At 43.4% G+C, this 21,161-nt stretch overlaps 1 protein-coding gene across 16 annotated transcripts in view; it reads left to right on the top strand.

Annotated features, from left to right (window-relative positions):
* Positions 1-12,933: 12,933 nt before the first annotated feature.
* CTNND1 (catenin delta 1) overlaps positions 12,934-21,161 on the top strand; it is a 58,786-nt gene continuing 50,558 nt past the window's right edge. For 9 of the 16 annotated variants that reach the window (XM_032283336.1, XM_032283334.1, XM_032283331.1 and 6 more), the window contains exon 1: positions 12,934-13,220. The gene's annotated coding sequence lies outside the window, so the exon portion shown is untranslated. Of the gene's footprint in view, positions 13,484-21,161 lie in introns of all 16 variants that reach the window. The other 7 variants (XM_032283344.1, XM_032283343.1, XM_032283341.1 and 4 more) reach the window with 3 other exon arrangements.

The following is a 21,161-nucleotide window of genomic DNA, read 5'->3' as shown; positions in this document are numbered from 1 at the left end:
GGGAGAACCAATCAGAGCAGAAGGAGCGCTTTGGGCGGGAGGCTAACTCTCGAGGGACTTGAGGGCTGAGGGAAGATGGCTGGGCTGCAAGAGGCAGGAGGAAAGGCCCGCCGGGGAGGAATTCTTGTGGAAGCTGTCGTCTCCCTCAGCACTCGATGAAAGCACACCGAAAAAGAGGGTAGGGATGCTGTAGCAAAGCAGGCACCAATGCGGTTACGGGGCATGTCTGTCTTTCCACTGAAGAGGCAGCCCATGCATGGCCTTGGCCCTGCTAGGAGCCCTCCAGGTTTCATGGAGGAAGTCTCTGGATGGCTTTGCTAACACCTGATCCCCCACGTCGCTAACCCAGCTATCTCCTATAACCGGAGATGTTCTGGAATAAGGTCCTTGGACAGTATCTGAATTCAGTTTCTTCACCCCCAAATCTTGGAGAACTAGTGACCCAGGGGTTGTGCAGAAATTCCCCCCGTAATGATCTCCATTACAGAGACAATTAAAAAAAAAAAAAAAATCTCCATTATCCTTACAGAGACGATTAAAAAAAAAAAATTAGGCCGGGCCTGGTGGCTGACGCCTGTAATCCCAGCACTTTGAGAGGCGGAGGCGGGTGGATCACCAGGTCAGGAGTTAAAGACCAGCCTGGCCAACGTGGTGAAACCCCATCTCTACTAAAAATACAAAAAATTAGCCAGGCCTGGCGGCGTGCGCCTGTAAGCCAAGCTACTCGGGAGGCTGAGGCAGGAGAATCGTTTGAACCAGGGAGGCGGAGGTTGCAGTGAGCTGAGATCGCACCACTGTACTCCAGCCTGGGCGACAGAGCAAAATTCAGTCTCAGGAAAAAAAAAACAACAGTTAATTAATATTGCCCAGGCTGTGATGCGATCTCAGCTCACTGCAGCCTCAACCTCTGGAGCTCCAGCAATCCTTCCATCTCAGCCTTCTGAATAGCTGGGACTACAAGCGAGTGCCACCACGTCTGGCTGATTTTCTTTCTTTCTTTCTTCTTTTCTTTTATTGATGGAGTTTGGCTCTTGTCACCCAGGCTGGAGTGCAGTGGCATCATCTCTGCTCACTGCAACCTCCACCACTGTGTTCTAGTGATTCTCCTGCTTTAGCCTCTCAAGTAACTGGTATTACAGGCGCCTGCCACCACGCCCAGCTAATTTTTGTATTTTTAGTGAGATGGGGTTTCACCAAGTTGGCCAGGCTGGTCACTGGTCACAAACTCTTGACCTCAGGTGATCAACCCACCTTGGCCTCCCAAAGTGCTGGGATTAGAGGTGTGAGCCACCACGCTCAGACTGATTTTCTTTTTCTTCTTCTCTCTTTCTTTTCCTACCTCCCTTTCTTCCGCCCAACCTGATTTTCTTTTTCTTCTTCATTTTTCCCTCCCTCCCTCTTTCCCTTCTCCTTCCTTCCTTCCTTCTGCCCTTCCTCACTCCCTCCTTTCTCTCATTCTCTTTTTTCCTTCCCTCCTTCCTTTTTTCTTTCTTCTTTCTCTTTCCCTCTTTTCTTTCCTTTTTTCTTCTTTCTTTCCTTTTTCTTTCTCTTCTTTCTCTCCCTTTCTTTCTCTTTCTTTCTTTGTTTCTTTTTCATTCTCTCTTTGTTTCTTCTTTTCTTTTTTAAAATAGAGATAGGGTATCCCTATGTTGCCCAGGCTTGCCTCAAACCCCTGGGCTCAATTGATCCTCCCACCTCATTCTCCCAAAGTACTGGGATTACAGGCATGAGCCACTGAGCCTGGCCCAGAGACAATTTAGCCCAGTTTCTGACTGGAATTAGCTGTTTTCAGGGATGATATTAAAAATTAAATTAGCTCAAGATTTTTTTTTTTTTTAGACAGAGTGTTGCTCTGTTGCCCAGGCTGGTGTACAGTGGCATGACCTTGGCTCACTGCAACCTCTGCCTCCTGGGTTTAAGTGATTCTCAAGCCTCAGCCTCCCAAGTAGCTGGGATTACAGGCACTTGCCACTATGCCTGGCTAATTTTTGTATATATTTTTTTAATTTTTGTATTTTTAGTACAGACAGGGTTTCACCATGTTGGTCAGGCTGGTCTCAAACTCCTGACCTCAGGTGATCTGCCTGCCTCAGCTTCCCAAAGTGCTGGGATTACAGATGTGAGCCACCATGCCTGGCCTAATTATCTCAAGATTAAATATTTACAGAGAATGCCAACCCATGGTATAACTATGGACAGCAGTTTTTTTCTTTCCCCTGTGTGTGTTAGGACCTGGCCCTGGCTTCAGTTATTGTCCTCATTAGATGCTCTGTGATGTCCAGTTCTGGACGAGAATAGCCGTATCTTAAGCCACTGGTGACAAAGTAGGGTGAATTGAAATGGACCAGCTACCACCGAGGCCAACTGGAGGTAGAAAGAAAGAAAGGTGCCTAAGAGAAGGGCAATGTGCAAAGGGACAAAACATTGAGGTCACCCCAAATGTCCTTGTTGATATCTAACACCTTTTCAAAAAGGATTTGAGGTTGTTGACTGAAATTGTGGTGTGGGGAATGCATTTCCAAGTCAGGTACTATTTCCCCTAGATTGAGGCTTCTGGTGTTGAGGTGGAGAAAGAAACAAGGAACAGAAAACATTTTTGGTTGATACTGTCTTACTTTGAAGAAGAAGCAGTTTGTGAAAGGACATAAAAATTAGCAGAAGGAGGAAAGATTTTAGATGTTGGCAGCAGCAGCAACAACAGCACAACAAACACACACAAGTAAACAAGCAAAGAAAACAAAAGAGAAGGCAGAACAACCCTTGTTTATGGCATCTGTTACCATAGAATCAGGACTTGATGGGGCAGGTAGAATACCAGTATTGATGATTCTGTGGAGATGTAAGGTAATTGTAAATGTATATCTTCTCATTAATATATTGCCATCAGGATTAAATTAATTTTCAAGAAGTGGAGAGGACTTATTTTTTTTTTTTTGAGACGGAGTTTCGCTCTTGTTACCCAGGCTGGAGTGCAATGGCGCGATCTCGGCTCACTGCAACCTCCGCCTCCTGGGTTCAAGCAATTCTCTTGCCTCAGCCTCCCGAGTAGCTGGGACTACAGGCGTGCGCCACCATGCCCAGCTAATTTTTGTATTTTTAGTAGAGACGGGGTTTCACCATGTTGACCAGGATGGTCTCGATCTCTTGACCTCATGATCTACCTGCCTCGGCCTCCCAAAGTGCTGGGATTACAAGCGTGAGCCACCGCGCCCTGCCGGACTTATTTTTTTAATCTGACATCATTTTAGTTAAATCTTGTGTTGGTAGAATTTTTTAAGGTGGGACAGGTCATAGTGGCTCATGCCTATACTCCCAGCTCTTAGGGAGGTCGAGGCAGGCAGATCACTTGAGGCCAGGAGCTCTAGATCAGCCTGGCCAACATGGCAAAACCCCATCTCTACAAAAATAAAAAAATCAGCCAGGCATGGTGGTGAGTGCCCATAATCTCAGCTACTTGGGAGGCTGAGGCTGGAGAATTGCATGAGCTCAGTAGGCAGAGGTTGCAGTGAGCTGACATCATAACACTACCCTACAGTCTGAGTGACAGAGCAAGACTCTGTCTCAAAAAAAAAAAAAAAGAACTTCTAAAGGGATTGATAAATGGCTATCCTATACAAGGCTTTAAAAATGACAGACTTTGGATTGTAATATATAACCACCAGAGGGTAGAAAGGAGTAAAAATATTTTGTTTTTCTTTTTATGGATAAGCAGTTGGGTTTTTTTTTCTTTTCCTTTTTATGTAACATTTGGATAGCAAGCAGAAGGGTTTTTGAAGTTGAATTTTTAAAATTTCTTCTCCTTGGCATTTATAGTTTTAGTTTATTTTCTTTTAGTATTTATTTATTTATTTATTTTTGAGACAGAGTCTCATTCTGCTGCCCAGGTTGGAGTGCAGGCATGATCTTGGCTCACTGCAACCTCCACCTCCTGGGTTCAAGGAATTCTTCTATTTTATCTTCCTGAGTAGCTGGGACTACAGGTGCACGCCACCAAGCCTGGCTAATTTTTGTATTTTTAGTAGAGACAGGGTTTCACCCTATTGGTCAGGCTGGTCTGGAACTCCTGACCTCAGTTAATCCACCTGCCTTAGCCTCCCAAAGTGCTGGGATTATAGGCATGAGCCACCTCCCCCAGACTTATTTTAGAGACAGGATGTCACTTTGTCACCTAGGCTGGAGTACAGTGGCACAAATACAGCTAACTGCAGCCCTGAACTCCTGGGCTTAAGCATTCTTCCTACCTCAGCCCCCCAAATTAGCTGGGACCACAGGTATGCACCATTCCCAGCTAATTTTTTTTTTTAAGTTTTTTTGTAGAGATGAGGGTCTTGCAGTGTTTCTTGAACTTGGCTTGTCTTGAACTTCTGGGTTTAAATGATCGTCCCACCTTGGCCTCCAAAATGCTGGGGTTACAGCCATCAATCACTGTACTTGGCTGTTTTAGTCTGTTTTAGAACTAGAATAATCATGGCACAGAACTCTGCCCTATATAATAATTTTAATATTTTAAACACACTTTTTTCCCTGCCTTTCTTGGCTTTTTCCTAATCTTTCACCATTTTATGGTATCTTGTTTTTCTGTGTTTGTATGTGGTAATGTAGATGGGGACGTTAAACTTTGAGGATTGTAAATCTGAGCATGGAGTGTAATATTCCATGTATGAAAACAAAACAAACAAAGAAAAAGAAAAAATACATAAAACAATCCTGTATGTGTAAAACATATCTTCTATCTATTGACTTCTCTCCATTTTTACTGCAGCCCTAATCCAACTCCCGATCACTGCAGCTTGACCAGTACAATAGCCTTTAAACTCCTCTTGGGCCAGACATGGTGGTTCACGCCTGTAATTGCAGCACTTTGGGAGGCCAAGGCAATTGGATCACTTGAGGTCAGGAGTTTGAGACTAGCCTGGCCAACACGGCGAAACCCAGTCTCTACTAAATATACAAAAATTAGCCAGGTGTGGTGGTGCACGCTTGTAATTCCAGCTACTGGGGAGACTGAGGCAGGAGAATCGCTTAAGCCCAGGAAGTGGAGGTTACAATCAACTGAGATTGTAAAACAATAAACTTTGGCTGGGCGAGGTGGCTCACGCCTGTAATCCCAGTACTTCGGGAGGCTGAGGTGGGCAGGTCAAAAGGTCAGGAGTTTGAGACCAACATGGCCAACGTAGGGAAACCTCATCTTTTTTTTTTTTTTGAGACGGAGTTTCGCTCTTGTTACCCAGGCTGGAGTGCAATGGCGCGATCTCGGCTCACCGCAACCTCCGCCTCCTGGGTTCAGGCAATTCTCCTGCCTCAGCCTCCTGAGTAGCTGGGATTACAGGCACGCACCACGATGCCCAGCTAATTTTTTGTATTTTTAGTAGAGACGGGGTTTCACCATGTTGACCAGGATGGTCTCGATCTCTTGACCTCGTGATCCACCCGCCTCGGCCTCCCAAAGTGCTGGGATTACAGGCTTGAGCCACCGCGCCCGGCTGTGAAACCTCATCTTTACTAAAAATACAAAAATTAGCTGGGCATGGTGGCGTGCACCTGTAGTCCCAGCTACTTGGGAGGCTGAGGCAGGAGAATTGCCTGAACCCAGTAGGTGGAGGTTGTGGTGAGCTGAGATTGCACCACTGCACTCCAGCCTGCGCAGCAAAGCGAGACTCTGTCTCAAAAAAAAAAAAAAAAAAAATTAAATAAATAACTAAATAAATAAACTTGTTTTGCTTTCACTCATACCCCTCTTTAATCTATTTTTGCATAAATCTCAGACCATTTCTTTCTCTCTTTTTTTTTTTTTTTTTTGAGATATGATTGTGCTCTGTTATGGCTGTAGCCTGGAACTCCTGGGATTAAGTGATCCTCCCGCCTTAGCCTTCCAAGTAGCTGGAACCACAGGCTCATGCCACCATACCCAGCTAATTACTTTTATTTTATTTTATAGAGATGAGGTCTTGCTATGTTGCCCAGGCTAGGTCTTAAACTCCTGAGCTCAAGCTATCCTCCTGCCTCAGCCTCACAAAGTGCTTGGATTACTGGCATGAGCTACTGCACCCAGCCAGATCTTTTAAAAATGTGATTATGTCATTCTGTTTAAAAGCCCCATAGGGCTTCCTCTACGTAAGAATAAAAATACAAACTTCGTTCTCTGACCTATAGAAACCCTCATAGTCTGATTCTCACCTATTCCCCCATCCTCCTAATTTCAAGTGCTCTCTGCTGGGTCCAGTATGTTTCAGCTCCATACCTCAGGGCTTAATATCTTCTTACTTACTTGGCTGCTCCTTATCATTTAGATTTCAACATTTTATTTCTTTTTTCCTTTTTCTTTTTTTCTTTCTGGAAACAAGGTCTCCCTCTGTTGCCCAGGCTGGAGTGCAGTGGTACAATCATGGCTCACTGCAGCCTTAACTTCCCAAGGTCAAGTGATCCTCCCACTTCAGCCTCCTGAGTAGCTGGGACTACAGGCACATGCCACTACATGTGGCTAAAGATTTCAGTTTAAATGTCACCTCTCCAGAGAGTTTGCACCTGACATGCAATCTGGAGCAAGCCACAAGTCATTCCCATCAATCTGTTTCAAATCTACATAGCGGTCCATCTGACTTATGTTTATTAATCCTCTGATTCTTTCCTATTCTCTATGAGAACAGGAAACTTGTCTAACCTTGTTATCCTTGACATCTGGTGGAGCACCTGGCTCACAGTGGGTGCTCAAAATAATTCGAGTGGAACTAGTCTTTTTATTTTCCATTAATTGAGTGTGAACAGTTTTTCCCTCAATCGGTGTGTATTAATGCTTGTTATACTTTATTTGGAAATAGCCATTTTAGTTTATTGATTTATTGAGGAGACAGGGTCTTGCTGTGTCACTCAGGATGGAATGCAATGTCATGATCACAGCCCATCACAGCGTCAACCTCTCAGGCTCAAGTGATCCTCCCACCTCAGCCTCCCAAGTAGCTGAAACCACACAGGCTTGCGCCACCACACCTGGCTAATTTTTAATTTTTTGTAGAGGTGGGTTTCCTGTTTCAGAAAAATGTAAATTTTAACATCTTTTCACCAGTAAGTTCTCTTTTTTGATTTGTACATAATTTTTTTTTTTTTTTTTTTTTTTTTTTTTTTTGAGATGGAGTCTTGCTCTGTTGCTCAGGCTGGAGTGCAATGGTGCAATCTCAGCTCAGTGCAACCTCTGCCTCCTGGGTTCAAATGATTCTTCTGCCTCAGCCTCCTGAGTAGCTGGGATTACAGGCACATGCCACCATGCCCAGCTAATTTTTGTATTTTTAGTAGAGACAGGGTTTCACCATGCTGGTTAGGCTGGTCTTGAACTCCTAACCTTGTGAGCTACCTGCCTCAGACTCCCAGAGTGCTGGGATTACAGGCCTGAGCCACTGTGCCCAGCCTGATTTCTATGTAATTCTATTCTATTCTATTCTATTTTATGAGATGGAGTCTCGCTCTGTCGCCCAGACTGGAGTGAGTGGCACAATCTTGGCTCACTGTAACCTCCGCCTCCTGGGTTCAAGTGATTTTCCGGCCTCAGCCTCCCAAGTAGCTGGATTACAGGTGTGTGCCACCATGCTTAGCTAATTTTTTATTTTTTTGAGATGGAGTTTCACTCTTGTTGCCTAGGCTGGAGTGCAATGGCGCAATCTCAGCTCAATGCAACCTCCACCTCCCAGGTTCAAGCAATTCTCTTGCCTCAGCCTCCTGAGTAGCTGGGATTACAGGCATGCACCACCATGCCTTGCTAATTTTGTATTTTTAGTAGAGATGGAGTTTTTCCATATTAGTCAGGCTGGTCTTGAATGCCTGACCTCAGTTGATCCTCCTGCCTTGGCCTCCCAAAGTGCTAGGATTACAGGCGTGCCCAGCACCTTAATTTTTGTATTTGTTATAGAGATGGGGTTTCACCATGGTGGCTAGGCTGGTCTGGAACTCCTGGCCTCAAGTGATCCATCCGCCTCCGCCTCCCAAAATGCTGGGATTACAGGTGTGAGCCACCACATCTGGCTTATTTTAAATGTTTATTAATTTTAAATAGCTTGACCAGTATTATACAACTAGTAAGCCAAGAGACTTCATTCACTTATTTAGCTGTTGTTAAATATGAGATACAAAGTTGAGCTCTGGGGATAGATCATGAACAAGAAAGACACTATTCATGGAGCTTATCATTATTATTACTTTTTTTTTTTTTTTTTTGAGACGGAGTTTCGCTCTTGTTACCCAGGCTGGAGTGCAATGGTGCGATCTCGGCTCACTGCAGCCTCCGCCTCCTGGGTTCAGGCAATTCTCCTGCCTCAGCCTCCTGAGTAGCTGGGATTACAGGCACGTGCCACCAGGCCCAGCTGATTATTTGTATTTTTAGTAGAGACGGGGTTTCACCATGTTGACCAGGATGGTCTCAATCTCTTGACTTCGTGATCCACCCGCCTTGGCCTCCCAAAGTGCTGGGATTACAGGCGTGAGCCACCGCGCCCGGCCTATTATTACTTTTTTGAGATAGCCTCATGTTCTGTCACCCAGGCTGGAGTGCAACGGCGTGATCTGGGCTCACTGCAACCTCTGCTGTCCAGGTTCAAGCGATTCTCTTGCCTCAGCCTCCCGAGTAGGTGGGATTACAGGCACAGGCCACCACATTTGACTAATTTTTTGTATCTTTAGTAGAGAGGGGGTTTCAATATGTTGGCCAGGCTGGTTTCTAACTCCTGACCTCGTGATTTGCCCGCCTTGGCCTTCTACAGTGCTGGAATTACTGGCGGGAGCCACTGCTCCCAGCCCATGGAGCTCATCTTCTGATGGGAGAGATAGAAATACACATACAGGACTGGGGGCGGTGGCTCAGGCCTGTAATCCCAGCACTTTGGGAGGCCGAGGCAAGTGGATCACATGAGGTCAGGAGTTTGAGACTAGCCGGGCCAACACGGGGAAACTCCATCTCTACTAAAAATACAAAAATTAGCTGGGTGTGATGGTACGTGCCTGTAATCCCACCTACTTGGGAGGCTGAGGCAGGAGAATTGCTTGAACCTGTGGGGCGGGGTGGGGGGGGGGGGGGGGGGGGGGGGGCGGGGGGGGGGGGGGGGGAGGGGCTGGGGGTGGGGGGGGGGGGGGGTGGAGGCTGCAGTGAGCCGAGATCATGCCACTTCACTCCAGCCTGGGAGACAAAGCAAAGACTCTGTCTCAAAAAAAAAAAAAAAAAAAAAAAAAAAGAAGAAAGAAAGAAATACACACACGAAAACAAAAGAAAAAGGAAGACAAAATACTCGCAAGTTGCGAGCAGTGATGTGAAGGAAACAAACAAGACCAATCTGTCTGTAGAAAATCATATAACATTCTATTATGTGGCTCTGATATGGAACCAATGAATCAACAAACATTTTTATGCTGGTTGTTTTCCTTTGGCAATTATCTTTGGCTTTTGAACTTGCTATGGATAACTAAAAATTGATGGAGAATAGAGGTAGAAGACGTGGTAAAATAAAGGAGACGATTCTTAGGTAATGGGGCTTAAAGGCTGTTCATATCTTTGTTATAATATATTTATTTCCAGCTGTAGTTTGTTTAAAGCCCATCAAAAAAGTGCTGTAATGCTTGTTTGGTTTTCCAACACTTCTGAGGAAGTCCTTTTTGGCCACTATAGACAAAATATGAGGGTGTATGAGACGATAGACCTTATATAAAGGAGTGGATAATGACTGTATCAGCATAATTAAAAAAGAGCACATTCATGCTGAGGAGTTGAATTCCAGTTTAGATAAATAAAGAAAGGTTAAATTATGGTTAATAATGTGTTACTTTAACGTACTGAATGAATAAGTGTGGTGCCTTGAGAGCAGATGAGGAGTTTGACCTTTATCTTGACCATAGTGTAAGGTAATAGAAAGAGCATGGACTGTGAAGTCAGATTGGTGAGGGGTTAGCCTAGTCAGATGAGATCAGGCAAATTTCTTCACTTTGCTGCTTCTGATTTCTTCATCTGTAGAATGGTGGTGGTAGTATTTCTGTGGTAATGTTTTAGAAGTTTGAGGTAGTGAGCTCAAACTGCCTCTCACATGGTAGACACTTCATCATTGGTTGCTATTATTGGGTAGTGGCTCACCACTGAAGGTTTTGGGGCAGGGTAGTTACTGAATAATGAAAATAATGATAATGCATTCTTAGTGAGTTTATACTATATGCCACACATTAATAACTTTTTTTTTGTTTTGAGCTGGAGTCTCGCTCTGTTGCCCAGGCTGTAGTGCAGTGACACGAGCTCAGCTCACTGCAGCCTCTGCCTCCCAGGTTCAAGTGATTTTCCCACCTCAGCCACTCGAGTAGCTGGGACTACAGGTACTTGCCATGACGACTGGCTAATTTTTGTATTTTTAGTAGAGGCGGGATTTTGCCCTGTTGGCTAGGCTGATCTGGAACTCCTAAGCTCAGGTGATATGCTCATCTTGGCCTCCCAAAGTGCTGGGATTACAGGGATGAGCTATGGCGCCTGGCCCAAAGAACTTTATGTATATTTTAATTCTTACAACAGTCTTGTGAGAGAGAGATGGTTATCTCCATCTTACAGTTAAGGAAACTGAGAATCAGATTATTTTATTTGGGCCTAGGTTACATAATAGTACCTATATTTGAGTAAGTGTGCTTACTTACATAGGTAGAGTTTGAAGCTAGGCAGTTTGTGAAAATCTATGCTCTTAAGGTTTTGTATTTCTTTTTCTTTCTTTCTTTTTTTTCCTCCAACAGTCCTCTAAGTCTTAATTCATCATATTTCTTTTTCTTTTTCTGAAATGGAGTCTCACTCTGTTGCCCAGGCTGGAGTGCAATGGGGCAATCTCAGCTCACTGCAACCTCTGCCTCCCGGGTTCAAGCGATTCTTGTGCCTCAGCCTCCCAAGTAGTTGGGATTAGAGGCTCCCACCACCATGCCCAGCTAATTTTTGTATTTTTAGTAGAGATGGGTTTTTGCCATGTTGGTCAGGCTGGTTTCTAACTCCTGACCTCAGGTAATCTGCCTGCCTCAGCTTCTCTAAGTGCTGGGATCACAGGCATGAGCCATTGTGCCCAGCCAAGGTTTCATATTTCTGTTCTAGATTATGAAAACTCTATGAAGGCTCATTTGGCAGCAGTCTATAGGATAAATTTTAGGGGGTTTGCCTTTTTCATATTTTTTTTTTGAGACGGAGTCTTGTTCTATCACCTAGGCTGGAGTTCAGTGGCATGATATGGGATCACTGAAACCTCTGCCTCCTGGGTTCAAGCAATTCTTCTGCCTCAGCCTCCCGAATAGCTGGGACTACAGGCACCTGCCACCACGGCCAGCTAATTTTTGTATTTTTAGTAGAGATGGGGTTTCACCATATTGGCCAGGCTGATATCAAACTCCTGACCTTGTGATCCATCCGCCTCAGCCTCCCAAAGTGCTGGGATTACAGGCATGAGCCACTGCGCCAGGCCAAGTTTTAGATTTTTAGTAAGGAAGAAGAAGGAATTTTTTTCGTTTTTGTTTTTAAATTAAAAAAAGACAAGGTTTCACCATGTTGGTCAGGCTGGTCTTGAACTCCTGACCTCAGGTGATCTGCCCGCCTCGGTTTCCAAAGTGCTTGGATTACAGGCGTGAGTCACCACACCTGGCAGAAGGAAATTTTTGATTCATCATTGTCTTTGTTTTAGTAATCAGGGAATAACCATAAATTGCTAAACTTTGTCAAGCATATAAAAAAAATCTAGCCTCTGTCCATCATGGTCTTAGAGTTTAAGGACATATTATAAATATGTCCTAACGGCCAAGTGCAGTTTACACCTGTAATCTTAGCACTTTGGGAAGCCGAAGCGGGTGGATCACCTGAGATCAGGAGTTTGAGACCAGCCTGATCAACGTGGAGAAATCCCATCTTTACTAAAAATACAAAAAAATTAGCTGGGCATGGTGGTGCGTGCCTGTAATCCCAGCTACCCGGGAGGTTGAGGCAGGAGAATCACTTGAAGCTGGGAGGCAAGTGATTGTGGTGAGCCGAGATAGAGCCATTGCACTCCAGCCTGGGCAACAAGAGCAAAACTCCGTCTCAAAAAAAAAAAAAAAAAAAAAAAGTCTTAACCCAGAAAAATAATACCCCAATAATTCTTTATTTAGGTCAAATGTAAAAAGAGAATGCATGAACTAGATCATCTTAAGCTTGAAGTTTACCAAGAAATAAAATGTTCTTTACAGGAGATTTACTTTCTTTACCTATGCTGTTATTCCCTCTAAATATATTGCTTGTTTATTGGATTTCATTTCCTCTTCCCAGCAAACCCACATTATTTTGATTTGGGGACAAATTAGGAAGACAGTTATTTTAACAGCCCAGTGGATTCTGCTTCCTTCTAATTCAGAGTGTAGAGACTAAAAACTGTTAACAAGTTTAGGCATTAAAAAAAAAAATTAGCTCTAATGCATTGAATCCAAAACAGTGAAACTGGGTTTACCTCAGATATCCCCTACCATCCAAGTCAATATACAGTAGTCCTGTTTCTAGGATTTCTCTCTCCTTCCTTTCCTGTCTTCCTTTAGGGAAATGCTTTGGAGTAGAAAGCAACAAACCAAACAGCAGCAGCCAAGTAAAAGCAGCTCTTTTCTGTTCCCCACCGGAATAGTACGGAAGAGGGAGCAAGAACCCACCATCAAAGAGAACTGAAACTTAGGCGTGCCATTCTAAAAAGCCCTTGTTCCTTGCCTCCCTTGCTTCCCCCGCCCCCCTCAGCTCTGCAGTAATTCCTCAGAGATTGTACAGGATCTCCACTTTAAATATAAATATATAAATATAAATATATGTATAAACTTCCCCCTGTGTCTTTCTCTCCTCCTCTCTTTTTTTTTAATTTTCTATAATAAAGTTTCCTATTGGATAAGGTCAGCTCCCTGATTTATACATGGCTCCTATTGGAAGCTCACAGGGGCTGACATCACTTAGGAAAGCGAAGGGGGTAGGGCTGCCAGATCAGTTTGTCACCACCCAGGCTCCCTTGCCTTTGGCTGGGTGCAACTTCCATTTTAGGTGTTGGATCTGAGGGAGAAAAAAAAAAGAGAGAGGGAGAGAGAGAGAAAGAAGAGCAGGAAAGATCCTGAAAGGAGGAAGAGGTGGTGAAAAAGCAACTGCCTTGCTGGATTTGTCTTTCTCAGCACATTGGCGAAGCCTTGGGTTTCTTTCTTAAAGGACTGGTTTTTAGAACTCTACATTTGAGGTGTGTGGCTTTTAAAGAAAATGTATGTACTGATGGGGAAAAGGAAGATAAGCAAGTCGCATTTGTGTCTTACGGTAACCAGAGGGAATTAAAAAACGCGAAAGAGTCTGTTATGCTGATGAGTAACTTTTAAGCAATTATTATTTTTCTTTCTACTTTAAATACTTTGGGGGGATATTTTGGTATTATATTAAATTTTTTTATTATATACAAGACCTAGAAACAAACTTATCTAATACAGGAAGCTGAATAGATCCAGATGGGTAAGAGCAGGTTTGAAAATTTATATTTTGGTGTGTTCTTTTATTTTATTTTATTTTTTATTTTTTTTTTCTGGATTATGCTAACGTGTTTCTGTTTTCAGAGCCCAAATCAAAAGTTGGTTTTTTGGCATGTTGCATGTGGGTTGGGAAAGGAATTTGTCCGTGTCAGAACCTAGTTATACAGAGGGTTCTTAACATGTTTCAAACTTTTTTTTTCTTTTATTATTGTATTTGTGGAAGTGGAAAGTTGCAGGGAGGTTTGCAGCATAAATGGTATTGTTTTTCCCCGTAGAGTTTGAACGGCCCATATCGGTTTCAGCCCTTCTGTTCCTGGGTGGATCCCTCTTACTTTTCCAGGTGCGGTGGGTGGGAGCCTCATTCTCCAGTTAGATGTAGTCTCCGTGCTTTGCCTTATAAAAGAAAACAAATGGAACAATGTTAACTGAATTGCCATCTCTTTCTTCCTCCTAAAACTACCTTTGAAAGCAAAGATTTGTGGAGATGTTGTTTGTTAAATCTGCAAATACGATAATGTTGGATTTATTTGCTTAAAGCAATAAGGAAATTCTAATCATGCTTTTTATTTCACCTGAGTAAAGTGGCAACACATCTGAAAATATTTACAGCTTTTTGCACCCTGAAAGGGCCATGGGTGGAATAAGATTAGGTTTAGAAAAACCATTTATACAAACTTTAGTGTTTAAAATACATTTCAGAAAACAAAAGGGAAGTTTTTATTTTTAAATCAACCTGAAAGTTGTTTGTTGGAGTTGAGTTTATTGTTTAGTTAATTTATCATGAAATCTGAAATCTCTTAGAGCTGAAGGCCCATGACTGTGCTTTCATATCTTATATTTAATCTTAAGATTTGGTTTGTTTTTGCAAATATATTCTTGCAAAAGTACTGATTCTAGTTAATTATATAGCCAACTCATCAGTAGCTGAAAACTAGGGTATTCTCTTTTTGAAAATGTGAGTCAGCCTGAAAATTATATTATAGCTAGAATACTGTCCTAATTGTAACAAGATGGGCTTTAATGTATAAGCTGCTCATTAGCTTTAAACTGATATGTGTCTTTAATAATCCTATTTTGCACCCCCACCACCCCCCACCCCGCCAATTTTTTTTTAAGACTAGAATTTCTTTTCTAGAATGAGAGTATTTCTTGAAAGATGATTTCATCTTTGTGAAGTTGTGGCTTCAGGAGGAAACCGAACTTTGTTCCTCCTTTAAATATAATCTAGGCGAAGGCTGCAGGAAATTTTTGATGTCTGGATCTCTTAATTATAACAAGTATAGTTAAAAAGAAGGAAAAAAATACAATGTGTATACTCTGTTGGGCTGTAGTTCTTGTCTAATATTTTTCAAATTTTCTTTCAAATGTTCTCTCTGCCTTGATTTCAGCCTGGGGAGGTTTCTTGATCTTGAGCGTGTTGGTCATGTTGCTGCCAGAGTGTCTGTTTCCCACTCAACCTTTAGGGGGAGGGATGAGGGAATCTGAAGGAGGAGTACAAAGGCAGTTTGAAAATAGGTTCTGGATGACTGAGTGGTGGTGATTTGGGTCCAGCTTTAAATACTGGGCTTTGTGTAGCTGCAGTGAGCATCCTAGTTAACCTAGTGTCCAGGACGATTTCCACAACTAAGGTGTTGTTTTGACGGCTGTGTAGTGCAGAGCCTTTGGGATGATAAGATGGAAGATTTGTCTTTTACCTCACCTCCATTGGTTCTTTCAGGAATTATGATAAGGGATGCAGATAAGTAAATGTTTTATTTTTAAAATTTTTTTGTTTTGCTCCTCATTTTGGGGTAAAAAATAATGGCAGGTAAGTTTGAGCTGTTCAGATTTTTCTTTCCTTGTTTGCCTCCTATATATGGTTGGTTTCTTTGTTATGTGAGTAAGAGTGGTCTGTGTTCCAGATTGGGGGGTGGGGGGGCGGTTCTCTTCTAGGTGGTTGGAGTTCTAGTGTTCCAGTATAGACAGCCAGAGAAGCTCCAACATGTTGTCTCAGCTAGGGTAAAACTGAGACTATTGGAGGTAGTAACAAAAAGAAAAGCACCAAGTAATTACAGTCCAGCCTTAGGTTATGAAGTAGTTGCTCTTCTGGGATGGATGAGATAGGATGGATGCAAATAAATTAAGCATAGATCACTATCAGTTGGAATAACAAAATGATTAGCTTTATTATTTATCGCCTTCTATTTTGGTACCTCCTGGTACCCTGTTAGTAACTGACAAGGCCCTCATTCCCCCCTACCTCCCTCACATCTTATTTTTTTTTAATTTTTTTTAAATTTTAGTGTATACTGAACATTTTGCATAAACTATTTATTTCCCACAACCGTTTTTTTTTTTTTTTGTTTGTTTAGTTTTATTTTGGTTTTTAAGGAATTTGAGCCTCAGAGAAGCTGAGGTTTGCTGAAAATCTCACTGCCTGTAAATGGTTGAGGCCAGAATTAACCCTGGTCTGACAAACTACAAAGTCCATGGACTTAACCACTAATATACTGCCATTCTCCAGAGAGAATGGAAACAACAGCTCGAACCAAAATGAACACTTGCTGGAGGCAAGTGGAGTGGTGCTTCATCTTGGCACGGGGGCAGTACTCACTTAAATTTCTAACCCCCTCCAACTCCCCACCACCCCTGTAGGGATAATGTATGTAAAAGATCTATTTTCCTTAGAGCCCATGGGGAGGTGGATGTGCTAGAATGGATATTATTTTAATCTTTAGAATGGGAATCTCTCTGTATGCCCACCATTGCTGTCCTAATTTCTTAAACTTCCTGGAATTGTGTCACACATTGTTTGATTATCAGCAAGATTTCTTCTTCCAGAGAATTTTTAGATATGTGGTTTGAAATGATATCAACTTGCAGGGACAGGCTTGTAGGAGATAGTTCAGATATTCTTGTTTTTCCCTCTAGACTATAAGCAGCAGCTTGAGTGTAGGTACTATCTTATCGCTGTATCTTTTTATCACCTGTCTTAGTGTCTGGTACATACACAGGTGCTCAGTAAGCCTTGGTAAAGTAAGGCACTTGATGAGAATCAGTGAGGGACTGATTTGTGGGGAAGGCTTGAAAGGAAGCAAAACAACATAGATTAATCAAATTGCAGTGCACTATTGCAACTTTTACTGTAGTCTATAGTTCCAACCTTTTATGCATCTCCTCCCTTAAATTATTTTTCTTTTTTGAGACAGGGTCTTGCTCTGTTACCTAGGCTGGAATGTAGTGGTGAAATCATGGCTCACTTGCAGCCTCAATCTTCTGGGCTCAAGTGGTGCCCCCATCTCAGTCTTCTGAGTAGCTAGGACTACGGGTGTCCACCACTATGCCTGGCTAAATTGTGTATATTTTTGTGGCAATGGGGTCTCTCTGTATAGTCTAGGCTGTTCTCAAGCTCCTGGGCTCAAGCCATCCTCCTACCTCGGCCTCCCAAAATGCTGGGATTATAGGTGTGCCCCACCATGCCTGGCCCTCCTTCACATTTTTCAGCAAAGTTTCTGGAGATAATGGAGGATTTAAAATTTTAGCTTTTGGCCGGGCGCGGTGGCTCACGCCTGTAATCCCAGCACTTTGGGAGGCCGAGGCGGGTGGATCACAAGGTCAAGAGATCGAGACCATCCTGGGCAACATGGTGAAACCCCGTCTCTACTAAAAATGCAAAAAATTAGCTGGGCATGGTGATGCGTGCCTGTAATCCCAGCTACTCGGGAGGCTGAGGCAGGAGAATTGCCTGAATCCAGGAGGCGGAGGTTGCCGTGAGCCGAGGTCGTGCCATTGCACTCCAGCCTGGGTAACAAGAGCGAAACTCTGTCTCAAAAAAAAAAAAAAAAAAAAAAGTAAGGATCTGGCCTGGTGCGGTGGCTCATGCCTGTAATCCCAGCACTTTGGGAGGTCCAGGTGCACAGATCGCTGGGCAACGTGGTGAAGACTCGTCTTACAAAAAAGTACAAAAATTAGCCAGGCATGATGGCTTGTGCCTGTAGTCCCAGCCACTGGGGAGGCTGAGATGGGAGGACAGCTTGAGCCTGGGAGACAGAGGTTGCAGCTAGCCGAGATCACGCCACTGCCTGCCAGACTGGGCTGCAGAGCCAGATCCTGTCTCTTTTCTTTTCTTTTCTTTTTTTTAAGAGACGGGGTTTCTCCGCATTGGTCAGTCTGGTCTTGAACTCCTGACCTCAGGTGATCCGCCCACCTCAGCCTCCCAAAGTGTTGGGATTACAGGTATGAGGCACCGCGCCTGGCCTAATCCTGTCTCAAAAAAACAAAACAAAACAAAAAAACAACATACGCATCCTAGTCAGTTCATTTCATAATGAACTTCAACCACTGAAAACCTTAAATGTAGCCATTTTTTAGGGGACACAGTATATTAAGCCATCAGCGGAAAGTACTGCTTTCAGCCCTAGTTGGAGATGAGTGGTTTCTATGCTTGTTGATAAAAGTTGGGTTGGGCGTGGTGGCTCACACCTGTAATCCCAGCACTTTGGGAGGCCAAGACAGGTGGATCACATGGTCAGGAGCTCGAGACCAGCCTGGCCAACATAGTGAAACCCCATCTCTACGAAAAATATAAAAATTGTCCAGGCATGGTGGCGAGCGCCTGTAGTCCCAGCTACTCTGGAGACTGAGGCAGGAGAATCGCTTGAACCCGGGAGGCGGAGGTTGTGGTGAGCCAAGATCGTGCCATGGTACTCCAGCCTGGGCAACAAGAGCAAAACTCTGTCTCAAAATAAAAATAAAAATGAAAACAGTAAGAGCTTGGGGTGATAATTTTGAATATCAGTGTTTCCAAGAAAGTATGTTTGGATATCGGTGTTTTTAAGTCATTGCTTTAGCCACAAAACTTTAGATTTTGTTCATGTATTGGGAAGCTTATGAGTTTAAGAACAGGAATCAGTTTTCTTGGGTAATTTTTTTTTTGAGATGCAGTGTCGCTCTCATTGCCCAGGCTGAAGTGCAATGGCATGATCTTGGCTAACCACAACCTCCGCCTTCTGGGTTCAAGCAATTATCCTGCCTCAGCCTCCTGAGTAGCTGGGATTACAGGCATGTGCCATTATGCCTGGCTAATTTTGTATTTTTAGTAGAGATGGGGTTCTCCTGTTGGTAAGGCTGGTCTCAAACTCTCGACCTCAGGTGATTTGCCGGCCTCGGCCTCCCAAAGTGTTGAGATTATAGGTGTGAGCCACTGCACCCAGCCTTCTTGGGCAATTTAAAAGATATTAACAAGGTACTTGCCTGAAACTGCAAATATTTTTTCATGTTCTCTTCCCTCAGAGAAGGGTTAAATGCCACACAAAGCTGAAGTAGGGATTGTTCTGCCTAAACTATGCAGCTGCCTCCAAGGTTTCCAGTAGAGCATTGATGTAGCCTGGCAGGGAGGTTGTAAGAAGGCTAGAACAACTGTTCTGGTTAGAACTAATAAAGGGGAAATTGAGGTATGGATTGACTTGTATTTAATTGTTTAATGTATTTTTCGGAAGTAATTTTTTTCCCTAATTCTACTTGGAATTGCATGTTATTGATTATTAAATAATAAGCACTGAGAATGGGGCCTGAATTCACCATTCAATTCAGGGATAGTGTTCCCTGTTTTTAGGGTCACTTTGTCTCCAGTGGGCCCTTTGGTTTGATTGGTGTATGTAGTGTAGGCAACTTAGATTAGGCATATATTGGGGGCATTATAAGGAGTCAAAGAATTTTCTTCTCTGCTGGTCAGCAATAGGTAATTTGGTCATGACTTTCAGAAAACCTGTCCCATGATGTGATGACAAAAGCACTTTTCAACTTTTTGTTTCAAACTAAAGTTGCTTTAGCACTCCTGTATCCGTTCATTTGCCTAGATGTCATTCGTTAACATGTTGCCACAAATGCTTTAGTCTATGTTTTTTGGTCAATGTGCTAACCAAAAAGGGATTTCCAATCTGAGACTTCCATAGTATGATGAGGGGGCAAGGCAGCATAACATAATGATTAAGGGCACGGATGGTGGAGCCAATCTGCCACACAGGAACCACGTAACGTAGGACAAATTGTTTAATCTCTCTCTGCCTTGGCCTCCTTGTCTGTAAAATGGGGATAATATTAACCATCTTATAGGATTGTCGTGATGCTTGAAGTTATTTAATATAGAGTAATGCACAGCTCATAGTAATACCTTGTGTTTCCTATTAGGATGGATGCTTTAAAGAATTCAGATTTCATTTGTCTGTTGAACTCAATGTCCTTGAAGGTCTCTCTTTTTTTTTTTTTTTTTTTTTTTTTTTTTTGAGACTGTGTCTCACTCTGTTGCCAGGCTGGATGGAGTACAGTTGCATGATCTCAGCTCACTGCAACCTCCGCCTCCTAAGTTCAAGCGATTCTCCTGCCTCAGCCTCTTGAGTAGCTGGGACTACAGGTGTGTGCCACTATGCCCAGCTAATTTTTGTATTTTTAGTAGAGACAGGGTTTCACCATGCCTGGCCAGGATGGTCTTGATCTCTTGACCTCGTGATTCGCCTTGGTACTGGGATTACAGGTGTAAGCCACTGTGCTGGCCTTTGAGGGTCTCTTAAAACCTGAGAATCTGTGGTAGATGTAGATGCTTGCATTACAGAATATATGAGCTTCCTGAGTGGGTAAAGCTAACTTAAAAAAAATTTTTTTTCTCGAGATGGAGTCTTGCTCTTGTCGCCTAGGCTGGAGTGCAATGGCGTGATCTCGGCTCACTGCAACCTCCACCTTCTGGGTTCAAGCAATTCTTCTACCTCAGCCTTCTGAGTAGCTGGGATTACAGATGCGCACCACCACACCTGGCTAATTTTTGTATTTTTAGTAGAGATGGTGTTTCACCATGTTGATCAGGCTGGTCTCGAACTCCTGACCTTGTGATCTACCCACCTCAGCCTCCCAAAGTGCTTGGATTACAAGCATGGGCCACTGAGCCTGGCCAAATTTTTTAAATGGGGGAAAATTATTTTTAGTAGGCAATATTGGAGAGTTGTGTGAGTGGAGTTCAAAACAGCAGTAGTATGAGAATGGATAACTTTAGTAAAGTGAACTGTTAGTAGGAGGAAGATAGATAGAATGATTTGTGGACATCATTCTGTATTTGCAACCCTATTTATGAACATTTGCAAAACTGTGATATGAGTTCGTGAATGTTTCCGGTGAGAAGTATGCTTCTAAGAAAGGAGTCAGCTTTTTTTTTCTTTTTTGAGGCAGAGTCTTACTTACTCTGTCACCCAGGCTGGGGTGCAATGGTGTGATCTCGGCTCACTGCAACCTCCACCTTCCAGGTTAAAGTTATTTTCCTGCCTCAGCCTCCAAGTAGCTGGGATTACAGGCGCTTGCCACCACACCCGGCTAATTTTTGTATTTTTAGTAGACACAGGGTTTCACCATGTTGGCCAGGCTGGTCTCTAACTCCTGACCTTGTGATCCGCCTACCTCAGCCTCCCAAAGTGTTGGGATTACAGGCGTGAGCCACCATGCCCGGCCCCCAGGAGTCAGCTTTTTTTTTTTTTTTTTTTTGAGATGGAGTTTCGCTCTTGTTACCCAGGCTGGAGTGCAATGGTGCGATCTCGACTCACCGCAACCTCCGCCTCCTGGGTTCAGGCAATTCTCCTGCCTCAGCCTCCTGAGTAGCTGGGCATGGTGGCGCGTGCCTGTAGTCCCAGCTACTCAGG

This window comes from Sapajus apella, unplaced genomic scaffold, assembly GCF_009761245.1.
Source record: "Sapajus apella isolate SASKATOON/1434 unplaced genomic scaffold, GSC_monkey_1.0 scaffold14, whole genome shotgun sequence".
In the NCBI taxonomy this organism is placed as follows: domain Eukaryota; kingdom Metazoa; phylum Chordata; class Mammalia; order Primates; family Cebidae; genus Sapajus; species Sapajus apella.
This window is presented reverse-complemented; position numbering and strand designations above follow the sequence as displayed.